This window comes from Arvicanthis niloticus, chromosome 9 (assembly GCF_011762505.2).
Source record: "Arvicanthis niloticus isolate mArvNil1 chromosome 9, mArvNil1.pat.X, whole genome shotgun sequence".
NCBI classification, from domain to species: Eukaryota; Metazoa; Chordata; class Mammalia; order Rodentia; family Muridae; genus Arvicanthis; species Arvicanthis niloticus.
This window is the reverse complement of record NC_047666.1, coordinates 74511252-74537403: the sequence shown is the minus strand read 5'-3', so window position 1 is coordinate 74537403 and position 26152 is coordinate 74511252. Positions and strand designations below refer to the sequence as shown.

The following is a 26152-nucleotide window of genomic DNA, read 5'->3' as shown; positions in this document are numbered from 1 at the left end:
TGGGATCATGGGTGCGTTTGCATGACATAGATGGGGAACTCAGTAACACTGCACAGTTACTTAGGTGGGCTCTGCATCTAAGTATGAAGTCTATAACGAGTGTGCAGTGTCCAGTGAAGCCAGAAGAGGGCACCAGATCCCCTGGAGTTGGAGTTGCAGAGGCTGGGGGATTGCCTTGTAGACTCTAGGACTGAACCTGAGTCCTCTGCAAGAGCAGCAGGTGCTCTTAAACACTGGGCTATGTCTCTGGCCCCTGTTTCATTGGTTCTTTTACATTCTATTTGGTAGTAAAGCCTAACGTGACTGGCACTTGTTAGTCAACACATTCGGTCTGAACTGATATGAGGTGGCTTATGGACTCACTTGTGTGACTATGTTCTGCTGTAGAAATACACGTGTTAATTACAGACCCTGCTGCGGTTGTGAAGGAGACCTGGTGTCAATTTTTACAAAATCACAAGCATCTGGTGTTTTGGATGAGAGTCTGTGTACCTCAGGAATACTCATAATTATAGTTAATACAATAAGATTCCCTGTGCTTCGTAAGATAAGGAAAGGTGGGAATCTCATTGAAAGCTTCACATTGGGAAAATGCTTATTCAAAGATGTTTGGTGTGGCTGGAAAGTAAAAAGCATTCTCAGTATAAAGAGTTCCCCTACTCTCTCCCCCTTCCTTCCTTTCCCACTCTCTACTCCTCTTCCTCTCTCCCTCCTCCTCCTTTTATCCCTCCCTCCTTCCTCTCCCTCTTTCCCCTGCCCTCTCCTCCCACTTCCCTCCCTCTTACCCTCCCTGAGAAGAAGAAAGAAGAGTAAGAAACTCTCCTGTTTCTCTCTATCTCTACCTCCCCCTTTCCCTCTCTTCCCCCTCTCTCCCTCCTCTCATTCCTTCCCCCTCTCTCTTTCACACTCTCTGCATTCTTTCTCTCTGTCCCTTACAGACCCCCCACCCTGCCTCAGCTTCCTTTCCCCATCCCCTTCCTCTCCCTCTAGCCTACCTGGTGTTTGGGCCCTTTGACAGCATTTATAAATGGAGACTAGAGGACAGGTCTTTTTTTTTTTCCCCCTCCTCACTAAAATTTAGATACTTACATCGGGAGCAGAAAAATTATCTGCACTTTCAAGGGATTTCTTTGTGAGGTACCAATTTAAATACGTACGTAACTTTGCATGTTACTACCTCCTCAGCTTCTAATAGGGGATTTATGTATTTATTTATTCCCTCTCAGGAGGATTCTGAAGTCAAGGAAGAAGAAAGTTTGGGTGCTAAGTACAGGCAACAGAGTCTGTGCTTGCAATACCAATGAGTGTACCCAAGGAGAATTACTAAATAGCCCAAAGATTCTAGAACACAGTGAGCCTAAAGCTACAGAGTAAAACAAAGAAACAAACAAACAATAACCAAACCCACCAACACCACCACCACCAACAACAACAAAAACCACCCTACTTTAGACATTAGACATAGACATTTTTTAAAAATCTAGCAGAATAAAAGTTAAAAAGATAACAGAAGTGAAAATTCAGAAACTCAATTCACAGGGGTTAATAAAATATGTTAACTTTTCTCTGCTACAAAACATTGCAGATTCATAGTTGAAAATTCAAACACCAAACCAACTTACCTGAAGGGCTGGGGCTGAGGCTCAGGGCTGGATTACTTGCTGATGAATGAAAGCCTATGTTCAGGGCCCAGAACTGTATGAGCTGCGAGGGTCTCACATGCCCCTAACCCAGCATTTAGAACAGCAGTTCTCAACCTTCCTAGTCTCTCTGTGACCCTTTAATATAGTTCCTCATAGTGTAGTGACACCTCCCTGCGACCACCAGAAGATTATTTCATTGCTACTTCATAACCATAATTTTGCTACTGTAATGAAAATAGCTGATATGCAGGATCACAGATATTTAACCCCTTGTGAAAGGGTCATTTGACCCCAAAGGGATGAGCCACCCACAGGTTGAGAAGCACTGATTTAGAAGGTTGGGGCAGGAAGGTCAGGGGTTCAAGGTCATCTTTGACTGGCTGCCGGGTGAGCAGGAGTTTAGGGCCACTCTGGTACAGGTAAGACTGCCTCAAAAACACAATTAGGGCTGGAGAGGTGGCTAAGAAGTATATGTGATGCTCTTGCAGAGACTAGAGTTTGATCACTAGCATCCATGAATGTTGGGCATCTCACAATCCTGGCTTCTATACCAAAGGCTCTGATGCCTCAGACCCCTTCGGGCACCTGCACCCACATGCACCCCCCCCCCACATAGACACACATAATTGAAAAAAAACTTATTGGTGAAAGAAACTCCCATTTTAACTGATACCCTTCCCTCCATAAAAATACTGTCAAATGTTCACTTGTATTTTTCAAACTGCTATTCAGTGTGTTTTTTTTTAAACATAGTGTAATTTGTGTCAACAAAGTTTATTGTAACTTATTTTTTTTTTTTGCCTAACAAATATATATTTTACTTCCCATCCAAGCCAATAATTAATACATAGTTCTCTGCGGTTGTGAGATAGAATTTTATTTTATGGCTATACTGGAATTTTAAAAATATAAGCACTTTTGATCCTTTTCCTTTCCACAGTTATCTTAATTATTGCTATTTTTTCATTTGGCCTCTCACCTGCCACTGCCTTACATAGGTACAAAAAGACTTCATATAATTAGAATACGGAATATGTGTGCTGGTGGGGGGCGGTTGTCAAGTAGACACAGGCTAGGGTCATCTGGGCAAAAGGGAACCTCAGTTCAGAAATTGTCTCCATCAGACTGGCTTGAAGGCCAGTCTCTGGGGCTTTCTCTTGATTAATGGTTAATATGGGAGGACTCAGCCGGTTGCTGTGGTGCCATCATCCTTGGGTCAGTGGTCCTGGCTTCACAAGAAAGGCAGCTGACCTTGAGTCTGGAGAGCAAGGGAGTGGGCAACGCTCCTCCAAGGCTCCGCTTCAGTTCCTGCAAAAGAAACTTCCTCCCCTGACTTTGCCTCAATGGTGGACAGAGACCTGAGACATGTAAGCAAATGAACCCTTTCCTCCCCAAGTTCCTTTTGGTGACAGTGTTTATCACAGCAAGAAAGGGCTAAGTAGGCAATAAGGCATGTTTTCAAATGGCAGTTTTGGTCTTTGGGGGCAGACCTAGTGCCATTTCTCAAAAGAGAAAACAAATGCCATTTTTTTTTTATATTTCATATTCAGGTGTTGCTAATGTACGAATCAATAACTGTCAGGTTCAAGATTTAAATTTCTCTCTCAATGATGTAGAAATGTAACAGTTTCCAGGAGGAGCAAACCTTGTCATTAGACAATAAACCCACATTTCAAGTTAGAAACAGGTTCCCTGTGGTTCCGTTGGGGGGAAGCAGTGCTTTATCTGGAGCATTCTGGAATAGCTTTTGCCTGAGCTATTCCAAGGTTATGTATAGCAGCCAGAGAGACCTTTGGATGACTAGAGGCTCAGTAAATAAGACGATCTGACTGGATCACGCTCACCACCAACTAGAACTACAATCGCCTGGTCCTTCTGCCTCCTGGCCCACGGCCTTTCCCTCCCACTTGCTGTCTCCCTGCATTAAGGAGCCCCCAACTGCATGCATCTTTCCAGGCTTTTCCAGGAGAGACAAGGCTGGTCATTGGGACAGACACAACTGCAGCTCCTTATAGACCATCCCAAATTACTTCTGTCAGTCTCCCTACCGCAGCCACCCCTCACACAGAGAACTAACCACTGTTCTGAGCTTTGTGATATTCTTATGTTTGCCACCATATTAACAGAGATCAATGCTCATCAATAATACTCGCCTTTGCTCATTTCTAACCCACGGGAAGGGTGCTGTGGTGTCTATAATCTGTGCCATCTTCTGGATTATGCCACTCAGAACAAATGTGGCCGAACAGAGCAGTTGTTTCCCCATGTTCGCTGTAAGAGAAAATTATATTCTCTTAATATATTAACACGCATTTCTCTTTTCTTGCGGCTCTAAATAGTTGGGGTGGTTTGTTGTTGTTGTTGTTTGACAGGTTCTCACTATGTTGAGGGTCTCATTGTCTGACCTAGAATTGGCTACGGAGGCTAGGCCTGCCTCAAATTTAAAGAGATTCACCTGCCCCACCTCCTGTGTGCTGGGATTAAAGGCAAACTCTATCACACCTGGTTAGTTCTAAATAATTTAGATTTTTTTCTTATGATTTTATCTGTGATCCATGAGTTATTTAGAAGTCTGTTTAGTTCTCTTATATTTAAGTTAATCTTTAGGAATGTGCTATAGTTTAAATTTACTTCTAAACATAGAACTTTAAAAAAAATATTAGATGGCTATTGATTCCCAACTCTGTTTCCTTGGAAGTATAGATGAGGCTGGACCAAGTCAGTGAATTATTGCTGCCTGTATCCAGTCTGCCCTGTTTTTTGTTTTGTTTTTTTTTTTTTGTTTTGTTTTGGTTTTTTTTCATAGTTGGTAAGCTAAACATGGCTGGCACATTCTGAATGGATGAGAATCTCAGAAGATGAAGTGTATGGGAACTGTAAGAGAGTTCTAATTCATGCATACAAATAAAGTTTTATTGCAACACAACCAAGGTGATTCTTATGTATGTGGGCGGCTGCTTTTGATCTATGTAGGGACAGCAGCCAGAAATCACTGACCTACATAGCAGAGACATTCACCATGTGGCTTTTGACAGAAAAAGTTTGTCAGCCCCTGGTTCAGAGGTACAGTCTTAGAAATGTGTTAGGAGATGGTGGTAATGTAATTATTTACTGTGAGTTTGGTGAAAATTTGTGTCTTTAGTAGCAAATGCCATATATAGTTACATAGGCATGTATACACCCATATGCATACCTACACACGACATACATGCACATGCATAGATGCATGTGCTCAGAGGGAAAGCAATATCTCTTGGTAGCTGCATGGGTTTTTGAGACACATTCCCAACTACACCGCTTATGTGTCACATTTGTGCATGTGTGCATGCTTGTGCATGTGTGTCTCACCATCGAAGACTTCCAGAAGATTATAGAGGGTTTAAGTAAATAAATTCACATAAAACATTTTCATACTGCAATGATTTTATGGGAAGTTTTCGTTGCAATCTTACTCCAAATCTTTTGCTTACGGACATTTAAAATTGATTTTCAGCCTTCTCGAAACAATGTAACTTCAGAACAGTTTAACAGTGATGTTCTTGTAACTCTATGTACTTCATACTACTCACTTTTACTCCTTACAGACTGGATCCCTGTGGGTCAACCCACATCTTAACTCATTTGCCCACATGCTTCTCCAGCATTCTCTTCCTCTGATGTGGGCTTATTCCAGGTGCTAATCTAAGAAATGAGATTTCAGAAGGGTGCCTTTTGCTCATTCAAAAATGTCTCATTTTAACTTTGTTATGAAAATATAATTTTCTGGACATAATATTCTAGGTTGGTAGTGGATTTACTTAGCTCTCTGAAGATACTTCACTGTCTTCTGAGCCTCATAATTGCTGTTCATAATTGTTTAGTTATTTCTCCTTGATACTTTCTTCTCTTGATGCTTTTAAGATTGATTTTTCCCTCTGATATATATCACATACATATATGTGTATATGATATATATATATCATATACATTGATTTTTCCTCTGATATATATTCATATACATATATATGTGTGTGTTGTGTATGTGTATATATATATATGTATATATATTCAGAACTCCCTGCATACACACACACACACACACACACACACACACACATATGTGTGTGTGTGTCAGAACTCCCTGCCTTGGAAGTATGCCTTAACTCCATCTTAGAATGTCATCTGCCATTTTTTCTTTCCCTCTTGCCTCCACTGCATTCTTTTTACTGTCTGTCATGCATGTGATTCACACCTCTTGTTTTCCTATCTCTTCTCACCCCCGTGCTTTGGTTGGACATTTTCCTCACATGTTCTTAGGACATTTCCAACTTCAGAAGTTATATTTTCCCTTACTAGTGTTGGGAAGGCTTATACTTCATGTATCCTTAGGCATTTCAGTTGGTCTTTTATTTAGAGTTTTGCTTTGTTTCGTTTCTCCTTGAACAGATCATAGTTAATTAGCTTTCCTGAAATATAAATATAATCATTGTCTATTTTTGCTACCAGTCATCTAAATTAGTTTTTCTTATATGTCCTGTGTTCCTTGAGTATGAGTTCCATTTAACAGATATTAATGTATGGGAATTTTGAAGAAAATAAAGAGAAGTTTTCCCCAGAAATGATTTGCATGTAGTATTTCAAAAAATTTCTCTGTGTGGCAAACAAATTATTGACTATTAAAAAACAAACAGGCAGCCAAAAATAAAACTGTTTCACCCACGTGTAAGAAATGCATGTGTATTTAGTTTTGACTAGTGGAGTCTAATGGGCGAGGTAGAGGACACACAAGATGATCTGTCGGTGACATTTAGTTTTCCACCATTCTTCACACATTTAGGTGTTACACTGAAGCGATCTGCAGCTTTAGCTTTAAAGTCTTTGAAGGCTAAACATAACAGTCTGAGGATGCAATGCACACAAAGAAGCCTAACACTCAAGAAACATAAACAACTATCACAAAGTAAGAGGTAAGAAGCCCAAGCAGCTCTAAGTGTGAAAAGGTCAAATGACCCAAGCATTTGGCATGCTCTCTCAAGTGACAAATGATACCAGCAGTGGTGGCCACAGGGAGAGTATTTGGCTACTGGGTCATACTTAGGAGATTGAGATCAGATACAGCAATCATATTCTAAACTATATATGGCACTTCTCTTCTACCTTGTCCAGAGACTTGTCTTGTATTATGTGTGTTCAAAACTCAGAACTGGACTAAGCATACAGTGCAACTAAAACGCTTGTCAAGCATGCTCCAGGCTTAAGTTCAAACAATCATCCCACAAACACATGCATACACAAACATACCACATATACATAGGCACATGAGTGCACATACGTGGAGAGGCTATAGGTCTACACACAGTGGTTCTTAAGTGCCATTTCTGTATCAGGTTATAGAGTGGAATTATGGAGGAGCGTTTAAAGAAAATTGAAGAGTACTTTCAACTAAACTCCCTGGATAAAGTTCTGTCATGAAAAATTTACACATTATAAAAAAAAAAAACAATTTTTGACATTTGTTTTTGTGACTTGAAAAAAATCTGTGTTCTTAGCATTTGTATATTTTGGTAGATGTATATTTCAATGTATTAACTGAATTCAGTGTTACATTACCTCATATATGTATCATATATTTGTGATGAGACTATATAAATCATCTCTTACCTATGTTGAAATATTTGAAATGAAACTTTTGGTATGTAGCTTTTATACCCAGCTGTAGGCTCAATCAACATTTGGGATGCTCATTGACTGGATATATTTATGTTTATTCTCCTCTACACCATTTTTGTTGTTGTTGTTCCATATGTCAACATTAGCAAGTGAGGTTTTTTTTCCTTTTGACTAAAGAAACAAGATCTTATGTAGCTCAGGCTAACCTTGAAATTGCTACATAACGAAAGGTAGCTTCGAATTCCTGTTCTCCCTGGCTGTGTTTTCTAAGTGTTGTGATTTCAGGTATTCGCCAAACATGTCTAACAATAAGTGAGGTCTTCAAACAGTAAAATATATGGTAGCACTATAAAGAGCCAAACTCAAGCTGTTATGATGGCACAGTGGGTGGCAGAACCTACTGCCAATCTTGATATCCTGAGTTTAGTTCCTGGGACCCACATGGTGGGAGGAGAGAACTGAGAATTGAGTCTGGCAAGTTTTCTTTAGGTGTGCCATGGTACATACACACACAGAGAGAGAGAGAGAGAGAGAGAGAGAGAGAGAGAGAGAGAGAGAGAGAGAGAGACTAAAGAAATAGAAATCCATTAAAAATTTAAACAGGAAAATTTGACATTGAATCTTAGCAAATTATAATCCAGATTACTCAAATGAAACAAATAAGACCTATACATTAAACTTAAGACACTTTAAGTTTGTGGTGATAGCTAATATGAAATTATGTCCTAACACAAAGATAAATTTTAAAGGAAAATTAAGTTTTAACAATATAGAATTACAGAGTATTAAGGTGGAAGATACAGTTCAATTGAAGTTCACTTAATATAGGTCTCTTCTGTCTGACTCTAGGCAGTCTGCTTGCCAAAAGAAAATTGGATACATGTTTGGGATAACTTGCTGAAAGGGTTGCTTGGATCAAAGGGTCAGTGATCATTTTAGTTTCTTGCCGTGTGTGTGTGTGTGTGTGTGTGTGTGTGTGTGTGTGTGTGTGAGATTTAGGAGAATAAAAAATCCAAAGTTCATGTAAGTCAGAAAAGACTGGTTTTGACAGATTTCTCTGCCATGAGGACTAGTGAAAGGAAAAACATTTTGAGGACAAGTCTCAAAATAATTAACAGAAGGTTCTGTTGGTTGTTTATTAATCTGCTTCTACTGTTTCAAGGCTTATAACATCTCTAAGGGGTGAGATTAATTTCATGTAAGTCCTCAGGGTAGATATGTACCAGTCTACAATTTAAGGAGAGTTGATTTGAGTTCACAAATCTATTTTTGTTAGCTGTGGAGTACGCAGGTCTGGATTTTAATCCTAATGTCACTATTGGCTTTGGCAAAAAGAAAATTCTGAATATCATTTTCCCAATTTTCTAAAGTGGCGATTCATTTTAAGGACAGTGTAAGTAAATCTCTTAGTTCCTGGCATAGATTGTCAATTAACAATCTAGTTATTGATACGATCTATCAAAACTAGCTATTTAAAACACTGGACATGCTCAAGTGGATGTCAGTCTGTTGGGAATGTTGGATGGAAGACTCTGGACAAAGGCAGGAGTCAGAACTTAATCATAAAACCTGTCACTGAACCCTTTTATTCTTCATCTTGGCCTGGTAATTCACATTCTCTTGAAAGAGCTTTTGCTTGCCTCGCAAAGCAGGTAGGTCCAGCTATTTCAGCCAAGGTTTGTTTAATAGTCTGTCTTGGCTTCTGGAAGTCAATTGCCTTGGAAGTTAGAAGGGCCATGGTGTCTGGGGGCGTAGCTGTGACAACGGAGGTATTGTAAAAGGTAAGAAAATGTCAGATTCAGGAGAGAAGACTGGCAGATTCCTATTTTGTGGCTCTGGTGATGGAGCCAGGGAGCACTGAGCAGTGGTGAGTAGTTATTACTGGACTAAAGAGTCTCCCATACTCGAAACTACACTAGGCTCTTGGCAGGAGCTCCTATGAAGAACTGGGATCCAGGACGCCTTGTGAGACAGGTCTGGGCTTGTTGGCTACATCCAGGGACTGAAGTTTTGTAGCCTCTCTAAACCAGTGAAGCCCTTGGGTACCACTTGCACACTATGGGATTAGGAAATGGTAAAGGAGCAGACCAAGGGACACAGGGCAGAGGTTGGGGAATACCTCCTGCTGGTAGCTGGGTAGGGCAGTAACTTCCAGATTAACACTAGTCATCAGTTGTGCAGCAGGACTGGTCGAAGTCACCTGAGCGCTCTTTCCGCCTGGGGCATCACCCCTGTCCCAGGAGGTGCTCTGCAGACCCAGGTCAGTTCACTTGAGGACTTGTAGACATCAGTCTGGGGCTGGGATCCCGGGTCTCCCCTGCTGGGTGACGTGTTTGCCTTGCCGGGTGAAGCCCTCGGGACCCCATCCAGAGCCCTAGGGTCCGCTAGAGACTCAACTGTCCTCAAGACCTAGCAAACGGAGCCCTCTCCCGGCCGCGCGGGGCAGCGCGCGTTCCCGGCTCGCTGCTGGGCATGCGCGGCGCGCGCTGGCGGTGGCCGGGAGCGAGCGGCGCGCACACTCGGCCCGGGCGGCGGGCGAGGCGGGCTCCCGAGGCGCTGGGCGCAGGGCGCGGGGCAAGCCCCAGCGGCGTGTCTGCAGCCGGGCGCGGCGAGCGCTCCAGCTCCGGGATCGTTGTCCCTCGGCCACCGGTCCCCTCGCGTCTAGGGAGGTCGTGGCACTCCCTGAGGAGCGCGGCAGCTCGGAGGGCGGATCCGAGGTAAGAGCCCCTCGGACATCGTTGCGGGTCCCCGGGTGGGATTCCCGCGGCATGGGCTCCCTCTCGCTTTCCCGTCAGGGTTGTTGTGAACCGGGACCGGAGCGGTGCCGGGCTCAGCGGCCGCCGCGATTCACTTGGTCCCTTTGCAACTGGTGTCGGCGGCCAGGTGTGCGCGGGCGCTGGCGCCCCAGCGCGTCCCCGAGCCCGCTCCGCGCACCCCGAAGCCAGAAGACCAGAGCCCCCTGCAGCCTCCTCCGCCGGGGTGGTCGCCGAGGGGCCCCGGAGACCCGACGCTCCCCTGGGTTGTGCGGGCGTACCTGAGTTCGGCACACCTGGACTCCCACCCCGCCCTAACGTCTTGGATGTGGGGCTTTCGGAGCGGCTCTCACCCCAGCCCAAGTGGGGACCCCTCAGGGAACCTGTTTGAGATGTGGCTCCGCCCTGGTATACACCCTCCAGTTGAGGTAGCTCGCTGTGTTTGAATAGTTGTGAATTCTGGATCACTTTCTAACACCATTTTACTTTTGGGAAGATGGCCTCTCTATGGCTGTCAGTAGTGCTTCGGAGGGTTCCACACCCTCCGAGAGACAGTGAAGGCGCCCCGGGTCTCATCCCTTCCTTCCTTTCAATGACTACAATACACATGCAAAAGCTTTGCAGGGTTCTCTGAGCCATGCTGTTCAAATCCTCCTCCTGTAGCCCCCAAGAGCTGCTGGCATCTCGCCGGGGCAGGACGCCCTAGGGTTTGGGCTTAAAATCCGTAGACATTTGGAGTGGCGAAGCATTAGAGAGGGAGGAGGTTTTCCTGAGCCAATGTTTCAGCGAATGCATGGCTGCTTCTCTTCTAAAGGTTTCACTTCTTGCCTCAGACAGTAAGAGAAAGAGACAAAATAGCGAATAAGATAGTTCAGATACAACTTGGTTCAGACACGTGTGAGTACTTTGAAGTTTTATTTGGTTTTGCCACTTTGGGGAGGAGGTAGAATTAGGATTCCTGGAAGGCTTTTTTATGCTTAAAAAAAAAAAAATCCTCAAAGTGTCTGTGTTGTGGGCTGTTTCTAATTTCTCTGTCTTGAAAGGATGCCGTTCTAAGGCTCCCTGGGTTTCCGAACGCCTGTGCTCATTGTGTAGAATTGCAGATCTTGGGACCGCGAGTCTATTGAAATTAAAGTCAATGACATCTCGCCTCACCAAGTAGAGATTTACCTCTTTGTGTGTGTGTGTGTGTGTGTGTGTGTGTGTGTGTTTGTTTTGTTTTTAAGACTGGGGGTTGGAGGTTTGGGGCATGCTGCTGTAGTTCTTAGTTTGCTGGTGTGGAAAATCTGTGGCTTATGAGCTCGCACCATCTGAAAGTTAAGCTACTCTGTAGACTCGTCACATAGATGGTTGGGTCCAGTGTACCACAAGCTAGTAAGCTTGTGTGGGTAGAAAGTCTTTTCCTGCACCATAGTAGAGTAAGACTTTGTAAAATTCCACAAGTAACTCGCTTCCTTAATAGCAGAAAAAAAAAAAAAAAAAAAGGTGGTGGTGGTGGGGAAAGAAAGTATCTTTTTAAATCCCTCTATTCCGGAGCCAAGTGTTGCTCACCGGATTTGGGATGTCTACTTTGTAACTTTCTTTCACTTGCCAGTGTCATCGAGTATCATTCTAACTGGCAAGTTAGCCTTTTACTCACAGTAAGAAATGCCTTAAGTGAACTTCTATTTAGGATGATTTATTTAGGATGATTTTTTAAAATTCCCTAACAGGAAACTAGTGTTTAAATTTTTGAACACTTTGCTTGTTTGTGGTCAAAGGCAAAGAGTTCATCCTGTGCTCACATCCAGCATTATCGGGATTCGATCTACACTGGTTCCTTTCAACCTGGGCTTCTTTGTAGCTCTGTGACACAGGCTCTGGTCTCTGCCTTCACGTCTTTCCATCTACTCCTTTTTCTTCTTCTGAAGCTCCTCTTCAGTCACCTGTTTTTATCTTAAACCTTAAGTTCATCTGAGCCAGGTTTGGATAAGTAACTAGAAATCCCAGTCAAGGCTCTTCGTTCCTTAAGTTTGATTGGATACGTTTTAGCACCAACTTTGTGTAAATTTTAGGTTGGCTTTTCCGAGTTGTATTGGACATATTTGGTCGTTTTGTCTCAGTGCAAAACAGCTAGAGTATAGCTTATAAACTTTCAAACATCTGCAGGGGTATCAGAGAGGAAGGGATGGAACTTTAGCCAAAGTGCTATACAGTACATCCCTGCTGGGAATTACCCCACCAAATTGTTTGCAGCTGTGGGGGACTGAACATATTTTTCTTAAGAAACATTGTAGTGGAGTCCTTGCAGACAGTGTGAACTGAGTATTTATAAGAACGTGGGGGTTCTTTAGGTCCACACTGTAGCATCTGCAGTCTTTCTCAGATACATTCCTACGTGGGATTTAAAAACAGACCCTAAGGCCTCAGGAGATGGCTACGTGGATAAAGTGCTTGCCAATCTAGGCACCCGAGTACCCATGTCAAAAGCTGGCATGCTCCTGCAGTCCCAGTGCCGGGATGCAGAGGGTGAGTACCAAGGACTTGCTAGCCAGCCAGTCTGCCTCAAATGGCAAGCTCTAAGGTCAGCTGTACCCCTGAGCCACACCCCAAGCCTCCCTTAGTTTTAAAGTAATGTCTGTTTTCTATCTCAGGACCCATTAGTCAGAACACTGGTTACATTTAACTGTTGCAGTTTCTTCAGCTCCAATTGGCTCTGATCCTTTCTTCCTCAGGTTTTCTTTCCTTTTCTCTCTTTTCTTTCTTTCTTTCTTTCTTTCTTTCTTTCTTTCTTTCTTTCTTTCTTTTTTTTTTGAAAACTTTGGCCATTTTGAGGAGTCATGGTCATATAGTTTAAAGCATGCTTTTCCCTTTTGAATTTGTCTTTTGTTTGTCCCAAGGTTAGGCTGCAATTAATCTGGCCTTTGAACCCAGCACTAGGAAAGCTCAGACCAGAAAGATGGCAGGTTCGAGGCCAACCTGGCTACACAGTGAGGCCCTGTTTTTGTCAGGGTACTATTGCTGTGATAAAATACCATGACCAAAAGCACATTGAGGAGAAAGGGTTCATTTGACTTTTGTTTCTACATCATTTAAGGAAGTCAAGGCAGGAACTCAAAACAGACAAGGAACCTGAAGGCAGGAGCTGATGCAGAGGCCATGGAGGAATGTTGTTTACTGGCTTGTTCTCCATGGCTTGCTCAGCCTCCTGGTTTTAAAGAAGCCAGAACCACCAGCCCAAGGGTGGCCCTGCCCACAATGGAGCCCTCCCAGATCAATCACTAATTAAGAAAACACCACACAGGCTTGCCTACATCCTTATCTTATGGAGGTAGTTTTTTCAATTGAGGTTTCCTCCTCTCTGATGGTTTTAACTTGTGTCAAGTTGAATATAAACTAGCCTCGACAGAGACTGTTACAAAACAAGGAAGCTCAGCCCTTGTGGGATTTGGATTGAAAGACAACCAGGGCAAAGTGCCTTATCCATCCCAGGTCACCGTGCACATCATCAGTAGGGTTATCAGACTCATCTTGATCACTGGCTGAGATAGCATCTGTCAGTTTTTTCTTCTGCTAAGTTCCTGGTCCTTTCTTTTCCATTCTCTCCTCTTGGGAAGGAATCTCCCAGGACAGCCTGGGTTTAAGGAAACTTGTGACCCCTCCCTATCCCTGAGAGTGTAGTATCTCTCTATAGCTATATGTCATTTATCATTTGAATAGAAAACTAGGCAGGACAGACCATGCCAGGAAGAAAGGAAAGTCTCCATTGTGGTTTCAGTACATACCAACGGCAGGGTTATTGGACTCATGGGAGATTTTCCTCTTTTCCTTGATGTAATTATTTGGTCATTTGTGTATAAATCTGAACTCCTGAGTACTTTCCTGTATTCTTTGGGCTATAATCTAGCCCCCTTGAAGCTCAAATCCTTACAGCTTGATTCTTGCATCCCTTTGATAAATTCCTATCAATCAGTGTTTTGTTGTTTGTTTGTTTTAAAGCATGCCTCTATAGAATGTTCTAGGCTCTTCTTGTATAGTTCCTGTCTAGAATTAGCCATTTTGTCTAGAAATTGGGTTCCTATTGTTTGGAACTTTCATTGGAAAGCTAGGTCTGACCCAGGAGTGATGGTATATGTATGCAATCACAATGTTCTGGATGTAGATGTTTGAGAATTGTGAGTTCAAGGTAAGCTTGAGCTATACTTTGAAAGAAACCAAGGTCTGATCACGATGTTAACAGAATGCCATTAATTCCAGGCTCTCCTGTGAAAAATAAGCAAATAAACTTATGTATAGGGGTTTAGATAGACACATTCTATGTATGTATGTATGTATGTATGTATGTATGTATATACTTCTGCATGTGTGTATATACTAAAGTAATATACTATATATACTAAAGTAAATATGAGTTCATACTGGTATAATGCTGATCGTGACCCATATCATTTTGATTTCTCCCCCTTTCATCTAGAAACTTCCTATAGCAATGAAGAGAAACCTGGCTCCATTCTGCCGTTCGATTAATTGTTCATTTCCATATACAAGTTTAGCAGTATTGACATTGATAAGCCTTGATAGCATGAACAACCACTTTGGCGTCTGGAGTCCGGTGCCTATATGCAGGGCCTTGTGCTTTTAACTTTACTCTTTTCACGGCTAGCTAGCCAACTTTCGTGAGTTGGTTGCACACACTGCTAGTTACATTCTTAAGTCATAGTTTATTTTCCCTCTCGGAACCCCTTGACCTTAGAGTTTATTATCCTGTACATATTAAGGTTAAGCCTTGGTCTTATGAAGTTTTGTTGATTTGACACGCCTGTATTGGAAATATTATATCAAATGACTTTGACATACTAAAGTTCCCTATCTTACCTATTATTCTCATTATGCCTACTTTTTATTTCGAAACTTTATTATTTTTATTATTTAAATTAGGTAATCTCTCTGTGTGTCTGTATGTGGGTATGTGCCTAAATGCAGGTGCCCATGGGAACCAGAGGCATCCATCCCTTGGAGCTGACTTATGTGTGGTTGCCTGCTACTTGATGTTGGTGCTGGGACTTGAACTCAGATTCTCTGCAAAAGCAGCCCTCGTTCTTAGTTGCTGAGCCACCCCCTTCCCTTTTGCCTAATTCTAAATGAGCTTTTAAAAAATATTGTTTGGAGTTCTTAGTGGTTTAAATGGTCTAAAAATGAAAGAAATCTTTGCTTTTCAGTGCTGGAGAGTGAACCTCAAGCCTTATAGCTGCCCAGCACTTGTTGATTTAGTCTCCAGCCCATAAAAGTTTTGTAAAAATAAGCACCCTTTCAAATATGTTTTGCAAATATTTTCTTCTAGATTGTCTAAGGTTTTTGTTCTTTTGCCAGAGGAGATGTTTGATTGCCTTTCTGTTTTGTTTTTAAGTCAAGGTCTCACTACGCCATTTATGTTGGCCAGAACTCACTATAGAGTGCGTGGAAAGAACCCATAATCCTAACTAGCCCATGTAAAAGACACACAATCCAGGTATTTTATTTACAAACCATAAGCGTAGATCGATTAGTTCTAATTGGTTAGCCTAGTGAGTATAAGCGCTAATCCGTTAGAGCTATACTGACTTACCCTTCAGCCATGATGAAGTCTCTTGTTACTTGCTGTTTCTCCTGGTCAAGTGCTCATAGTCCATTTCCTCTCATGGTGGCCTTCTCCATCTTGGTCTTCTTTCTCCTCCTCTCTCTCTACCTGCAATCCCCTCACAGGATCTTCAGGTCCCATCTTTCTCCCTCCACTGTACTGCCCAATCACAGGCTCTAGCTTTCTATTAGCCAGTTAAACTGGGGAGCAAGGTTTATATAGCATCACTTGGTATACGTGAAGATCTGCCCAGCGGGGGCAACCACATCCTTAGAAGCCAGTATTTAGCATTAGCATACAAGCAGCATCAGACCAACCCACTATGGTAGTGGAAGGTAGATTGAAGACTCATGGTGATCCTCCTGTTGCAGCCTCCAAAGTGCTAGGGTTGCAGGTGTGCGCTACCACACCCAGCTAGATGCTTAAGATGTTATAAATGTGTTGGTGTGTGTTCATGTATGTGGGTACTTGTGTCATCAGATGCACACATGCATGTGTATGTGCTTGTGTGTGGAGGCCGGAGCATGACGTAAGTCCTTTTGTTCAGGAGCCTTGCCCATTCCCATTGAGACAGGGTCTCTCACTGGCCTAGAGCCCACCAGTCAGGCTGGGCTGGCTAGCTGTGGATCTTCAAGGACTCCCTGGATCTTCCTGCCCCTGCCTCCCCAATGCTGGGAATACAAGTGCACACTCATGGGCCTGATTTTTCTGTTTTCCTCTGTATTGTGTACCCTGGAGACTAGACTTGGGTCCTCATGATTTCAAGGCAAGGACTTTACTGACAGAGACCTCCTCTGAGCCCTGTGTTTTAAGTGTTGATAAAGTACATCTTTCAATGTCATGATGTAGTGTCCTATTTTAAAAGCAAGTGCCTATTTTTGTATATTTGTATCTTTTTAACATTTAATGCATTTGCTTGTGTATGTGAGGAATGGAACACACGCATGTATGTGGTATATGTGTGGAAGTCAAAGCCAGTTTTCTCTTCTCACTGTGTGACTTCTGGAGATTGAACGAGGGGGCATCTGGCTTGCCAGGAAGTGCCTTTGCCTGCTACACGAAGATGACTCATTAGATGGCATATTTAAGATCCAGGAGAGTATTTTCAGTTTCCTTCTTGTTTTCGGATCTACATCCCACTGACAGAGATGTGTGAGGAACTGGAATGTGTTTATAAAGAATTAGGTTCTCCCAAAGAGGAAACGGAGCAATTAGGAAAAACAAAACACAGAATGGGAGAACTAGCTAGGTTTGGATGCTGTTTCTTGCTGGCTCTCTTTGAATCTGAATTTCTCGAAGTCAAGGATCTGAGTCTCAGCTGTGTATCTAACTAGGCACATGATGTCATGTGCGGCACACACTCAGTACAGTAGTACTTACTCAGGGCAATTGTTGTGGAGCATGGTAAGTAGAAAAGAAAGTGTGTGTGTGTGTGTGTGTGTGTGTGTGTGTGTGGTGTACACAAGTGTGTATTCTTTCTTTCTAGTGCATAGTAAAAAATGACCTGTGGCCAAGGACCTCAGAAATGGTTCATTGCGTGATGTATAGAGTTCAAGAGTGAGTGTCCTGGGTAGGAATCCAGGTCATTCCAGGTAAAGAGGTAGATAAATTTGAGTTGGTCAGAGTGATGGGGGTGTGGTGGGAACTGTGGGCACTCTCACACCCAGAGCTGACAGAAGACTAGACAGCCAGTTATGCTCCATGTTTTATATGCAGCAGTATGAAACTATTCATTACACTGGAGTAGGGAAGAATGGGACCATCAAAGCTGTGACACAGAATGCTCTGTGTCTTCTCTGTTAATCACAGGGCTTTCTGAAGCTTGCCCTTCCTGTACAGATGACTGTTCCTTCAGTCCCATCATCCTCAGGGACTGTATAGTACTTACCAGAGTGAAGTTGGGGATTTCATGTCAAACCATCCTTACAATTAACAGCAGACGGGCTCAAGGTGATAATGGGTGACAAAGAGCATTTGGTCCTGCTCCAGCCTGCCCAGAGTTTTGAACCATGAACATTTTGTCACAGAATCTGACAGTTATACCTAAGAACATACAAAGAGTATTTGTTAAATGAATTATGCATTTGATAAGAGGTCAGATTTTGATTGGTGAAAATTGTGTTTTTAATAAAAGAGAAGAAAAGATAGCTTAACGAAGAAACCTAATGATCAACAGAAGTTTATATTTAAAAGGGAAAGAAAAGCATTTTAAAGTCTCTTACAAAAGGCTGTTTGTATTTAGTTTTATTTTGAAAATGTTATACATACCATTAGAATATTGCTTAGGCTAGTCTTTCATCTCAAAATATGTGCACATTCTTGGTTATCCGCGGGTCTAATGGAACAACACAGTGTTTCCAGTGTTGGGATACACTTGCAGTCATTAAACACTGTATTCTTTCTGGGTTGCTCTAGTATTTATATTTTGTAACATTGTAATTTTTATAGTATTTTCTTTAGAGATTAAGAAGTTGAAAATAGTTTAGGTGAAAGAATATGGCTGTGAGGGGAAATAATTGTGAATTTGTCTCTTTGAAAGTACTGTGTGCGTGTGTCTGTGTGCGTGTGTCTGTGTGTGTCTCTCTCTCTCTCTGTGTGTGTGTGTTTCTTTGCTTTTGTTTTTCGAATAACGGTTTCTTTGTTTAGTGCTGGCTGTGCTGGAACAAGCTATGTAGACCAGACTGGACATGAACTCAGAACTCAGAGATCCTCCTCCTGCCTCCCGAGTGCTGGAGTTAAAGGTGTGCACCACCTCCTTTCCAGCTACTCTTAATATATGCTATTCTAGTTCTCTATAATGTTCCTGTCATTCACGGGTGCCGATGAGTTAGAGGGATGTAGAATATGATGATTTTATGTACCTCACTTTAGCATTTTCAATTACATGTATTTATTTATGTATATGTGTGTGTGTGTGGAGATCAGAGGACAACTTTCTGGAGTTGGTTCTCTCCTACCATATATGGTCCAGGGATTGAACTCACATCATCAGGCTGCAGAAAGAGCCTTCATCCACCATGCCATCTCACTTGGATGCCATCTCACTTGGCTGTTTGTTTCAAGACAGAGTTTATTTCAGTAGTCCTGACTGTCTTGGAACTTGCTCTGTAGGCTAGACCAGGCTGGCCTGAACCTCAGAGATTCACCTGCCTCTGCCTTCCGAGTGCTGGGATGAAAGGCATACACCACCACTATCAGGCTTGACTTTTAAAATTTAAAAGAAAATATACTTGTGATGCCTGAGAGAACACTCACCTGTACTGTGAGCAAAGGTCTGTCACATTTGAAATCTGTCACATTTAAAATCTGCTCTGTTTTCTTTGGAGGCTGGAGGAAGGGCTTAGACGCCTTGAAATTCAGTCAGTTGCTTCTGACAGCCCGTGTGGACTGCACTTGAGTTCAGTCCTATGTGCAAGGTTAAGTTCCCTACTGTATCACTATGCACCGTTCTGTCCCCAGTAACAGTGTGCTTAGCTGTGTGTGCTCACATGTGAGGAATTACCAGCCCCATTCCCGAGTGTTTTATGAACATTATTATGGCAGACTATACACACAAACATACAAACATACACACACACATCTACACACATTCACTTACATACTCATACATGCTGACATATACTCACATACATATCCACACACATACTCATACACATTTTCACACACACACACACACACACACACACACACACACACACACACACAAACACAGTTTACCCACCAAGATCTTTGTAGTCAAGAGGGAACACTGTATTGTTCATTCTTTCATTTAGCTCTTCTGTGGGTGCTTGGTAGATCCAGGATAATTGAAAAGCAATGGAATTCTTTCTGTGATAAAAATCTGGCTATTGGGTCAGTTCTTGTCACATTATTTACACAATACTCATGTAAAGTTCTAGGGCTGATGCATATGACTGAGAACGGGTATCGAATTGCTTCTACTCATTGTGCAAAATGACTCTCGGCAGATTTTTATGTGCATTAACCCATGGATTGACCCAAATTACTGTCACTTCTCCTTTAAATGGGTAGATTGTGAAGCCAACCCTGAACAAACAGTGTTTAAAGAATAATAGTCAAGGGGCTGGTGAGATGACTCAGCAGGTAAAGGTTCTTGCGGCCAAGGCTGATAGATGATGACCTGTGTTCAACTCCTGGGACTCACCTTGGAGAAGGAGAGAACTGATTCTCCCAAGGTGTCCTCTGACCTCCACATGTATGTTGTATCACATATATACACACAAGCACAGAAACACATGCATGAAATAAATACATACAGAAAACAAGATAAAATAGACAAGTAACTTTACTGAAGTTCAGCAATCATTGAATTTATTTATTTATTTATTTTGGTACATTAGGTGTATTTGCTGTCTTTGGAAAATGAGTGGGTGGGTTGGAACATCATGTTTCTTTTTATGGTTCTTTAATTTTTCCCATTTCTTCCCCAGCTAAAGTTTAAAGTCGCAGTGCCGTTTGCTCCAATGTCTGTGCACTTTTCATGGTTCATCTTTATCTTAAGCCTTGCTGTGTCCATGGTCTTGCAAAGAAAGTGGTCGTATAAAAATCTTATAGGTGATAGCTGACCTTGTGGTTTCCCGTTGTACACTTTCCCGGCACATCAGCCCCCACCTCTGGCAGCCTTCTTCAGCCCTCAGCTGACTGCAGTCAAAAGTGTAACTTTCTTAACTTTGATACTTTGTCTACTCCTGCTTACCTCTTTCTCATGCCTCGAGAGACCTTGGTCATGAAGAGGGCCATCTGAATAAAGGAGACATTCATGGTGGTTGTGACACACGTGGTCATGTTTAGGCAGCTAAGAAGGCTTGAAACAAAGGAGTGATTGAAGCTTTCATTTCCTGCCATCTTATTTGTGTGGGAAGAAGGTTATTTTGAAAACAGCAAAGTCTCATTACAATAATAAGTTAAATTCTGTCTAGCCTAAATATGTAGGGGTACCAGAATGGATTTTTGTATATTCAAGAAAGGATCTCACTGCATAGCCTTGGCTGGCCTGAAACTTGTATAAACGAGGCTGGCCTGGACTCACAGAGATCTGCTCATCTCTGCCTTTACAATGCTGAGAGTCAAGGCTTGTACCACCATGCTCTCTGTGTGTGTGTGTGTGTGTGTGTGTGTGTGTGTGTGTGTGTGATTTTTATAGGTGTCCTTTATCACTGTAAGGAATTTTAAAATTTAAATTGAGATATATCTCAAGTGGGATTGTTTAATCAGAGGACAGATAGTCCACGATATTAGAAAAGCTTTTCAAACAAGAGTGGCAATCTACCTTACCTCCAGAACCTGTCCCCTACCCCTGTATCTCTTATCTGTGGTTAGTTCTATTTTCTCTCTCAGCCAGACAGTTAATGGAACAGTTGAAACCTGATTTTGTCAGCTCTCATTGGACCAAAGGGTAGAAGACCTAAAGATATGGAGTGATTTAATCTAATAGATATCAGTTATATTTTGTGTTATTTTGTGGTCTTTAGGATCATTGATATAATCAAGCTATTGCTATCTTGAAATATAGAAGTTTAAATAAGATTCTGAAATCAAGTGGGAATGATTGGGTAAAAACTTTGTGTAGAATCTGGTAGATGGAGATATAAGAGGTCAAAGCCATTTTTATCCGATCTTGCTGTCCTTTCTCTGTCTGGACACTTTGATTATATGTTATAAGAAATGGTACATTATTTGATGTTAGACTATATTAAATATTTATTTAGTAAATAAAGACAAAATAACAGGGCTTTGAGTTCCAAGCATGAGCACAGTTGTCCATGGAAAACTTAACACCTTGCTATTTCTGAATAATAACCTTGATTTTATGAGTCAGCGTGGACACTGATTGCATCTAGGGGGTTAGAAGTAAAGGGTTCCCGCTATCTCGCTATTCCCTAGGAGCTGGTCTTGCTGTGTGTGAGTCCCTGAGCGTGTGGATGTGAATCTAGGGTGAAGTTTTTCAGATTAGCTAATCCACGGCTGCAGCTCCTTCCGCCCCATTCAATGGCCAGGAGAATCTAGGAATCTACAGAGGCTTGAGAACACAGCCTAAATCTTGAGACTCCCAAGATGACTTCAGCGGGGACACAATTTTTTTTTTTGGTTTTTCGAGACAGGGTTTCTCTGTGTAGCCCTGGCTGTCCTGGAACTCACTCTGTAGACCAGGCTGGCCTCGAACTCAGAAATCCGCCTGCCTCTGCCTCCCAAGTGCTGGGATTAAAGGCGTGCGCTACCACCGCCCGGCTACGGGGACACAATTTTAAAGGCGTTTAGCTGCAACCCTGTCAGCACCATCTAACTTTCTAAATACTCCTGTTAAATATTTTTAGTATTAATTTTTCTTTCATTGTGAGAGTTTCAAAGATGTATGCAGAGAAACAAGGTCTTAGCTACCCATTTCTCCCTTCTAGCTTCTCATAAGAAGTTGCCTCCTCCCAACTTTATGTCCCCTCTTTACCTTTAAAAAGAAAAGCAACCCACTGAGTCTAGTTAGTGTTGCCCATATGTGGATGAGTGAGGGATTAGCCACTGGATTATGGGAAACCTACCAGTGGTCACACAATAAAAAAGACTTCTCTCTTTCCCAGCTGCTTTCAGCTAAAATATCCTCGGTCAGGCCTGAAGCCTGGAGAATACCTTCCCATCTAGGCTGGGTATTTGGCTGGCTGGATCTTATGCTAGTCTTGTACATATTTTCGAGTTCATGACTATGATATCCAGTATGTTCAGAAGACAGAATTTCATTAGTTGTTGTTGTTGTTTTGTAGACCAGGCTGACCTTGAATTCAGAGAGGTTCAGAGAGTCTCCTACTCTGCTATGGAATGCTGGTAATAAAGGGTGTGTTCTATCACACCTGGCCTGCTACGGCTTTTGTTTTCAACTGGTACCCACTATTGGATAACCTTGTGGTATAGATGAATTTTTACATGTATTTATTATTTTTTCTTTATTTTGTGTGTGCGTGCAGGCTTGCCATTGCCCCCGTGTAGAGACCAGAGGACAACTTGTCAGAATCAGACCTTTCCTTCTATTCTGTGGGCTCTAGGGATGGAAGTGAGGTTGTCAGGCATGGCAGCAGTACCTTGACTCAATGAGCCATGTCACTGCCCAGACAGTAGTTTAAAAAGCAGAATTGTAGAAGAGAACTAGGAATGTGTATATATGTGCGTGTGTGTGCATGTGTATGTGTGTGTGTGATGTGTGTGTACATGTATGTGTATATGTGTGCGTGTATACATGTATGTATACATGTGTCTGCATATGTGTATGTGTGTGTATATGTATGTGTGTGTTTTAAGTAGGAAGAACGACTGACTTAGTACCCTGCAGAGTGACGGCCGTGACAATAACAAGAGCATTCCAGTTCTCACACGCAGACTGAATTACATAAACTGCGTGCAGAGCGCTCGTTTTTCGGTGGGCTGTTTTGTCTGTTGTCGGGGCATTGTTCTTGTCTGGTGTGTGTCACACCTCTCTCGCAATATTTTCTGTGAAGTGCTTCCGTGGGATATGTTGGATTAAGGATTTGCTTGGTCATTGATAGGTTCATTGGTTTAGTTCAGACAATGTAATTGCTTGATCTTCCAGTTCACTCATATGGCTTTATTTAATAAAAGATAGCTTTGTTTTGGTTAATGAGATTCATGCATCAGTACAAAAACCTTAAATAATTGCATAGATGTATTAAATGGTCAGGATGTGTGATGAAGAACATAGACAAGATTTTTGTCCCGTCTTAACGTGCAGTGGCAGAAGCTTAGGCTTCTGCCTTGCGTTTTGAGGCAAGCTCTCCTGTAGCTGGCTCTAAGTTTGTAATGTGGTGGTGGTGGAGGATGACTTTGAACTCTTCATTCTCCTAGCTCCGCCTTTCAAGTGCTCAGATTATGAGTATGTACCACCATGTCTGGCTCAAGCCGTAAGTTGAAGGAAGCATGGAAACCATGTAGGTATGATGGTGAATATCTACAATCTCAGCATTTGGGAAGTTGAGACAGAAGGATAGCTGTGAGTCTGAAGTGAGCCTGGTATACAGAGAGACAGCCTTGGCTTAAAGGTTTTTAAAAAGTGTTCTTTTTTTTTTATTTGACCAGGTAAATGGTCCAAATTATGGAGAATAAAGCATAACCTTTTCCTGTCTTCATCCTTTTTCTCCTTAATTGCTATCCACAATTTTTTTTCTTGCCAAGTATCTAAATACTAGTGTTTGATTCTTGATTTTGCTAGGTGTACTGATACTGTACAATCCTTTTCAAATGATGCCCAGATTTACAATAACCTCACAGGGAGTACGTGCTTTTGAAGATCTTCAGAGAAAATGTCTGTGTGTCATCATTAGTGTAAGAGCAAGCTCCTAAGACCTTCAAGTGTTAAGCCAGTTTATTATCAGAGGAGGCAAGTGTTCTGGTATCGCTTTTATATACAGCATCCAGATTTCTCCTGGAGAACTTAGGAACAAAGAAGCCTTTATTCCTAAAGGAAGCCATGCCAGAGATTTCAGGCTGTTTGGAAAAGTGTAAAACTTTTGCAGATGGGGAAAAGTAGATTATCTTGAAATTTGCATGGGAGTGAACTTCAACATGGCCGCATGAATTGCAAACTTGTAAAATCCCTTTTGCAAGAAAGAAGAAAGGGGTGGCCGCCTCCCCCTTCCCTGGAGTCAAACCTTTCTGACACACCTCTCATATTACAAACCATTGACCTGATCTTCACAATGCCTTTGGCTCAATGCGTTTTTCTAGTTAGCTGCAATGAATGAAAGATTCATAACTATCTGTTTCAAAAGCATTTTTATTTGCATTGCAGAAAGCTTAATTGTTTGGGAGTAGGATCAACAATTGTTTTTATCTCTTGTCTGTAAGTATTGATTGGATCATGTTCTCCAAGGAACTTTAAAAAAAAAAAAAAAAAAAACTCACCCTACTTCTGTACCCAGAGAAGATTCGAAATAACTGTTTATTGACTTATTGACTGGTATGTTGCTCATGGCTGGATGGAGGTGCCTGAGGTTGTGTATGTGTGTGTGTGTGTGTGTGTGTGTGTGTGTGTGTGTGTGTGTGTAATTTTGTCTCTGTGACAGAAAGCTCAGCTAACCTTTCTCTTTCTCTTATCTTGCCCACTGGGCATTGAACACAGTATCTCAGGGAGGCGGAAGTCATACAAAGTTGCCAGACAGATGGTCGGACTCCCTGTGGCAACCCTGTGACCTAATTTTCCAAGCTTTGTGCACCTAACTGGAGAGTTCCAATCCTCACTGTCAGATTCAGTAGTTAGGCTTGCCAGTTGAGGCTGGAAAGGAGAGGAGGGTGAGGTGGTTCCTGAGCGTCTCTGTAGGCGCCAAACCCACACCATGTCGGTATCTCTGTCACAAAGGACAGTGGGAGTCATTATTCCTCAGTCTACTTCATCTTTCCTTATTTGCCTCTCACACTGTTACCATAGAATCTTTTTTTGAAAAAATTAACTGATGAATTGATGATGAGTTAAAGTGATTATTTTTGAAGATTTATTTATTTATTTATTTATTTAAAATTAAAACCAGATTTTTTTCCCCTCATACAGTGCATTCTGATTATAGCTCTCCTTCTCCAGCTTCTGCCAGATAATACCCTTCCGAATCCACATGCTTTCTTGGTCTTTCTCTTTAGGAAACCAGCAGGCATCTTTAAAAGAAAGAGAAGCAAGAGAGAGAGAGAGAGAGAGAGAGAGAGAGAGAGAGAGAGAGAGAGAGAGAAGAAAAAGTAACAATAAAATAAGATAAAACAAAAAGAAACAAACTTAAGTAGAACAAACAAAAGGACAGAAGGTCACGTGGGAATGGCCTGGAAGAGATGGCAGAGTCATTCCTTTGCTTCTCATCTATAGTAAATTTCATTTGACAATTGCTCAATTACCCAAATAAGATGAAGAAGTGTTTTTTTTTTTTTTTTTTCATTTAAAGAGGATTAATAAGTACACGAAAGGATTTCCAGTCAGATTTTATTGACTTTGTGATAAAGTAGCTTGGAAGACGGGCACTGATGGAGTTAGAACTTCTGTTTGGTCTCCTGTTTCTGTGGCCTGCTAATGCACAGACGTGCAGCTTTCTTCTTTGCACACATTTGGTTCATTTCATGTGTTCTGTGAGGATAATGATGCACTGAGGTCATTTGCTGCTCTGATTCAATGGGCATCATCTATGAAGGTTAGATGGGTTTGAATCCCTCTTCTTTCTCATAGGCATTTGTACCTAGAATGTTTATATGTCTCTATTCTACCATGGCTCTCTTCCCACCTCTGAGACTTTCTGATCTCTTTAGTATTCCCTGAAGGGGCTGCTGAGCTGCGTGTAAGTATTTGACTTCTCTCCCTTCCAGTGGAGACTTGTAACTATGTATGTCTTTACTGCAAAACATCAGGGTATCTATTCATTTCCTCATCCTCTGACGATTGACCATGACTACAGTCCTGTGACCTAAGAATTGCCTTCTGGTTTTCAGGCATGGACAAGAGAGTTCTTGATAATCAA

General features: G+C 42.0%; 1 protein-coding gene across 2 annotated transcripts in view; it reads left to right on the top strand.

The window, feature by feature from the left end:
- The first annotated feature begins 9812 nt into the window (after positions 1 to 9812).
- The window catches only part of Eps8 (EGFR pathway substrate 8, signaling adaptor), a 162005-nt gene continuing 145665 nt past the window's right edge, over positions 9813 to 26152 (top strand). Inside the window, exon 1 of one of the 2 annotated variants that reach the window (XM_034511969.2) lies at positions 9813 to 10009. The gene's annotated coding sequence lies outside the window, so the exon portion shown is untranslated. The remainder of the gene's footprint in view (positions 10010 to 26152) is intronic. The other variant, XM_034511970.2, reaches the window with a different exon arrangement.